Here is a 6,000-nt window from a genome sequence, read left to right as displayed (position 1 = left end):
TTTTTTTTTTTTTTAATTAACAATAAACACACAGTCTAATCAGAATGTGCCCAGGACACATGAGAATGGATCTTGACCATTCTTCACTAGCTGGGTAGGCCACAGCTTCCCTTCTGAGGCTACCTTCACTCTCGGGAGAGCCATTTGCTGCTGCAAGGTCTGAAGCAGAGGTCCAAGGTGGCATTGAAGCCCATTCTGCTTCACCTCTGCCCTCTAAAACCAGCCATGCACCAGTTTAAAAGAGTGTTGGAGGAGCACAGACATATGACAATGTTTCCCGTGGGCATAGTCCCATTTTTCAGCACTGTAGGACCTCCTGCGTCATCAGTAGTTTCTGTGTATTTACACAGGTTGCTTCAAAAGTAATGTCTCCTATTTATTTGCAAGAAAACAGCAACCAATAGAAGGAGTACAGTGACACTATTTGACAGAGCAAATTCTCAGCTACAAAATACTTTTTCAACATAGTCACCATCACTAACTATGCATTTTCACCAGCAATGAACAAAAGCCTGCATGCCACGCTCATCAAAATCTGCACCAGTGGGGAGGTGACCCACTGTTGCCACTACTAAAATGCACCACTCACTGCCTCACTTTGCTCATATCCACTGTTTAGTCTCCAACAACATTCAGCAAGTATCAACAAATATCAATGGGTACTGTTTTTTCTGCATGTTTTTTCTTCATCCACACTTCTGTGCCAGATGTCATTTTGTCAGACTGCCTCTCTGTTGCCATCAGTTGCACAGCAGCGAAATGTAAGGGAATATTGGTGGGAAAGTTCCACCTCTACTGCCATACCAGCAATATCTATCTCTGATGTCATGAGCCAACATAATAAAATTGGAGGCATTACTTTCAGAGTAGCCTTTGTAATAACCTCCAGTGGATTTTTTTGCTCCAAGGCTCAGCAGAACCCTGGGCAAAGATGCACTTTTCTCTATTAGTTTTAAATATGCCACTTGCAATGCCTGGCTCTTCAAGGGGGCAAGAACGGCCAGATGAGGGAAGGGAGCAAAGGGCAAGGGGACCTTTTTGCCACTGCAGGAACAAGGCTGGCTGCAGATCCAGAAAGATGGGGTACTAGGCAAGCACAATCCCACACAGAGCTGGAGTATTCTGTCCAGAGAAGCAGCACAGGACCGGTCAGGCTATGTTAGCCTCAAGCCCAAGCAGAAGACATGAGCCATGGAATCCAAGGAAATGCACCTCCTGCAGAAGAGCACTGAGCTTTCCCAAGGGCATGGCATGCCAGCAGGCAGCTAAATGAGAGGCCAGATTTTCCCCCAGCTCAGCACATCATGCTCAATACTTTTTGGAAAACTTGACTCACAGTGTTACAAGCAATGTCAGCAGCACAAACCCTGTTATTTATCTGTAGGACAACAATGTCTAGAGGCCTGAGGCATGCCATAGCACTTCTCTGTCCAGGCGCTGTGCAATCCTGCTGGCTGCAAGCTGTAGCTCCAGGAGAGACGACCTGGCATCAGCAACCTTGATCAGACATGGCTTCCTGATGGCCACAAGCCACTTCATTTCTCTTTTCTGATCAACCACATCACTGTAGAGAATATTTAGATTTAAAACCACAGAGCCAGCCTCTGGTGACTGTTGCTGCTGGGAGACATCTGAAGCACATATCGCTCTGCTTAATTTCACTACACACAGATTTAGCCCCAGTGGATTTGCATCACAGGTGAGACAGACACTACCAAACAGCATCTCTCTCTATAGGTCATGCATGCACTCCTAATCCTCCATCAGCCTTCAGGGAAGAAGCTGCTGCTCCCTCTCTGAGCTCACATTTTTCTTTATTACATCAGGAGTTTCCCTAATGTTCACTGTGGGGAGGCCCTGTGGCATTTTCTACCTTTTGTTCATTGAGACCTCCTGAAAAGTTCTAGCTGTGACTTCTCCCACATACAGATTTCAGAGGAGTTAGTAAATAAACAGCCAGAATTCAGCTGACATCAGCTTCACCACAAAATAGACATGGAGCAAATCTGGGACACTTCTCAGCCTTTTGGCCTACAATAGGAGAGGAGACAGTGCTCCTTGGCAGCCTCACCCAGCTGGGGAGAGGCATCACTCAGTGATCTGCATCAGCAATACCACTATTTCAGAAGCTCTGTGCAGAATGAAACAATCTCTGCCAGCAGCAACAAAGGACATTTTAAACTACAAAAGAAGAAGTGAGCTTACCCAAACCAAGAAAGGAGAGGAGGAATGTGGTACATAAAGATATAGATTCACTTTTCTTTTTTTTTGCCCTGGCTTTCTTTGTGACCTTGGGCTGTCTGCCATAATCCTTTGCAGAAATCTAAGTATGTTCTCTATATTCTGGAAGGACCAGTGCTTGGCACCCCAGAAGACCAGTTATTTGCATGCCTTGCTTGCCATGCTGGGGATGGCACCACATTACAAGATATCAGGAGCAACCCTGGCCACAGATACTCTTTTTGTTTGTACCACTTCACAGAACAAGAAGCATCCCAGTCTCCCAAAACATGCTGTCTGTTCTGAAAAGATCTAAGAGCTTTCTTTCAGAAATCAAACTGTTCTGCATCATCCTCCTAATTCTAAACAGGAGAAGAGAGGGAAGTGGCACCACCTCTACAACATAAGTCCTACCACCCATCTGACCCATCACAAAGTGGATCAGAAGAGCCCCTTCTGAACCATAATAGCTGGCATAGCAAAGAATTCCACCAAAATTATGGGACAGCTCCTTACCCTGCATGAGTCAGCAGGAACGTACAGCTTTTTGTGAAGAGGAGAAACTGCTCCCACAAATACGCAATAAAACCTACCTGTATACTTTTTGTAGGCATTCCCATAGTAATTTGTTAGAGAGAAGCATACACTTCAACAAGATATCCACAGAAATGGGCCAGCAGTTTAACTTTTGGCATGGAATGAGCAACAGGGTAGGTCTTTGTTTCAGATCTACACCTCTTAGGCCTTGGAGATCCATTACCAAATCTTAAACTATTAGCTCAAGCTAAAAATTAGAATGAGGGAAGTAATTTGAACAATTATTTGTTATATAAATACTCCAGTTTTAGAACAAAAAGTTAAGAATGCTGTTAAGTATCTTTGAAGGCTACTTCATCTGTTTAGAAGAACCAGGTCAGGAAGCTGAACAATTAGCTATACAGTGTCCACACAGCTTCATCTGGTTGCACCATATGGACACTGGGATGCAGGTTTTGCATCTCAAACAGTAAGAGCTCTGAGATCATTCATACTGAAAGGGAATAGGGGATTTTTTGTATGATCACAACACAAGATGTCACCCTCTTTTGTCCGGAAGATTTCTTGAAAATGACCATACCAACTTCATCAAAATATAAGCACATGCATGCTGTGGTCTGCTATCACTCCCCACTTGCACTCACTGTGGTTTCTGGGCTCACAGCAGAAATCTGTGTGCTACAGACCAAAACAAAAATACAGATTGGGAAACCAAAAAGTTGAGAGAGGATTCATGCGTGCAGAGATGCAAGATTTCACAAGGAGCAGAACAGAAAATCCTAGATAGGTCTGCATCCAGCTGAGGTCAACTAGTATTTGTGGCTGAATCAGTACAAAAGAAGTATGCATATAGGAAAATAATCATTTCCTTTACTTCAGAAATAGAATCAGTGTCAGCCACAGGAAGTGCACATGCTCTCATGTTTAGATTTTCAAATAAATATTGGATGAAATGACATCAAAGAAGTAGAAAAAGCCTGGGAAAGTCCTTTTTTTTTTGTAGTCTTTCCTTTGCATACAAGCAAGGCTTTGCCTTATTTCTACATTCACAGCTTAACTGAAATCATTTCAGTGATACCTGAAATTCAAAGTATATGACACTATGAGATACTCAGCAAGTGGTCAGGAAAAATATTTGTATGGGTTTAAAAATAAAACAGTATGGGTTACTTCAAATTGGAGTGCAAGGTCTGTTAACTCATTATAAAGATTTCACTAAGAGAAAAAAAATAAGGTCAGTGCATAGAAATTACTTACTCCAGTAAGAGCACAAAAGTAATTATAAAAACTCTTTTTTTCACTTACTTTACACCTTGTCTTCCTACACTGGAATACTTCCGCACACTACTGGACCTAGTGGCTCGTTTTAAAGTTCCTTCACTGTTACAAGCATTCTTTTGAAATCTGGTAGGCTTAGTGCAAGTGAAGTGTACGTTATTTGTATCTACACTAATCCCTCACTTCCATCTTAAGCCTCAGGCTTAAAAGTATAAGTGGGAAAACATTCTGGATAACACAGCAAATTTTTGCCAGTGATCAGCTGTAAACATTTCTGTCTGAGAGGAGAAGGAATCTTTCCATGTGTGCTTTGAGCCTCAAACACTCTCCAGTTTCTGACTCAGCCTTGAGTCCTTCTGATTCTTTCCATTTCAGTTGTAGTGCATTTCTGGGAACTGTTTCCACTCCACTCCTTTACAGGCAGTTGCTCTCTTGAACTCCACTGATGGGCTGTGAGAGAGGGGAGACCCCTTTGTTTGGGAACAATCTGGCCTGCGGGATAACAGGTAGTGAATCAGAGGCAGACTTATTCTCAGCATTTCATGTGGAGCAGCAGCTGCAGAAAAGTTTCTGTTCCACCAAACGATATGTCAGGTATTAGGGCTATGACTGTGACATACGCTACTGGAAACCAGAGATAATTTGAATTCCTCCATATAGCTCCAATGGAATCTGACAGTTGCTATGCACCAAGCACTTGCACTGACAACCGTTGGGAAGGGTATGCACAAAAACTGTGGCATTACCAGTAAGGTCTACAGGTTACATCTTGTGTGTAGACACCTAAAACAGCACAGGAGAAAACAGCAGGACCTTGAAGTAAATACCCAGAAGCATCTCGCTCCCTATATGGGCTTCTCTCCAGTGCTCCAGGTTGGAAAATGAACTGCCAAAACTAGCCTTTACCCCAAAAACAAAACCTAAACCCTGCCTGTGTTCACTTTTTGAAGAGAAGAAAAGGTGATGGATGATGGCCAACAGCCTACAATCCTACGCTCTTGTTCCTTGAGAGCCCAACTCCTGCCAAGCTAGAGTGGTGGCTGTATTGACTGCATGACACCTACGTGCCACCAGACTTGTATTTCAGAGGATCTCTCTTCACTACATTTGTCCACTAGCGGTACCATCAGTTTCTCTGTACCCATCATATGGCAGAACTAGTGCTGTCTTTTACACAGTGAGCACTTTTACACAGTGTGCAGGACTGCAGCCACAGCAGTTCAGCCTTTGTTGGCCTGAACAAAGTCGTAGAATCATGGAATCATTAAGGCTGAAAAAGACCTCTCAGATCACCTAGACCAACTGCCAGCCCATCCCCATGTCCCTGAGTGCCACATCTACACAGCTCTTGAACACCTCCACGGACGGTGACTCCACCACCTCCCTGGGGAACCTGTGCCAGTGCCTCACCCTCTTCCTGAGAAGACGTTTTTTCCTATCTCCAACCTGAATTCTGAGCAAAAGAAGTAACCTTCTAGCAGGCAAGAATTGGAGTAACTGAGCTCTAGGGAGAGCCTAAACAATATACCAGGTCTTTTTAAATCACAGTGCAGGCTAATTTTGCTTTCACAAAGCAGATGAAACATGCATATATCTCAACTAATTTCAAGGGAACTTCTGCTGAGTCATTCTTCCTCTAATCAGTTTGCAGGAAAACAACTCAGTGGAGCCTCCCGTGTCATACAATATGGTGATCTCATCAAAATGCACTTTCTGTTTTTCACAGAAAAAGAGAAATTGAAAAGATCACTCTTGTTTTTGTTTGGGTTTTTTTTCTTTTTTTTTTTTCCTGAAACTCATTTATTGTAAGTGTTTTTGGCAGTGCAGGAAACTAACTAGAAAGGCAGAAAGGCAGGTCAAGTGGTTCAGCTGGTGGTCACTGGTTTCTGCTTTTCACTTGTCACTTCCCCCTTAGGAGGCCTTTACTCATTTTAAAAAATGAAGCATAAGACCTGTTTTAAAAGG

General features: G+C 43.2%; 1 protein-coding gene across 1 annotated transcript in view; it reads right to left on the bottom strand.

Moving 5' to 3' along the window:
• NFKBIZ (NFKB inhibitor zeta) overlaps positions 1-6,000 on the bottom strand; it is a 50,686-nt gene that overhangs the window by 915 nt on the left and 43,771 nt on the right. The window lies entirely within an intron of this gene.

The sequence above is a fragment of the Meleagris gallopavo genome, chromosome 1 (genome assembly GCF_000146605.3).
Source record: "Meleagris gallopavo isolate NT-WF06-2002-E0010 breed Aviagen turkey brand Nicholas breeding stock chromosome 1, Turkey_5.1, whole genome shotgun sequence".
NCBI classification, from domain to species: Eukaryota; Metazoa; Chordata; class Aves; order Galliformes; family Phasianidae; genus Meleagris; species Meleagris gallopavo.
Note: the sequence above shows the minus strand (reverse complement) of the source record. Positions and strands in the feature narration are given on the sequence as shown.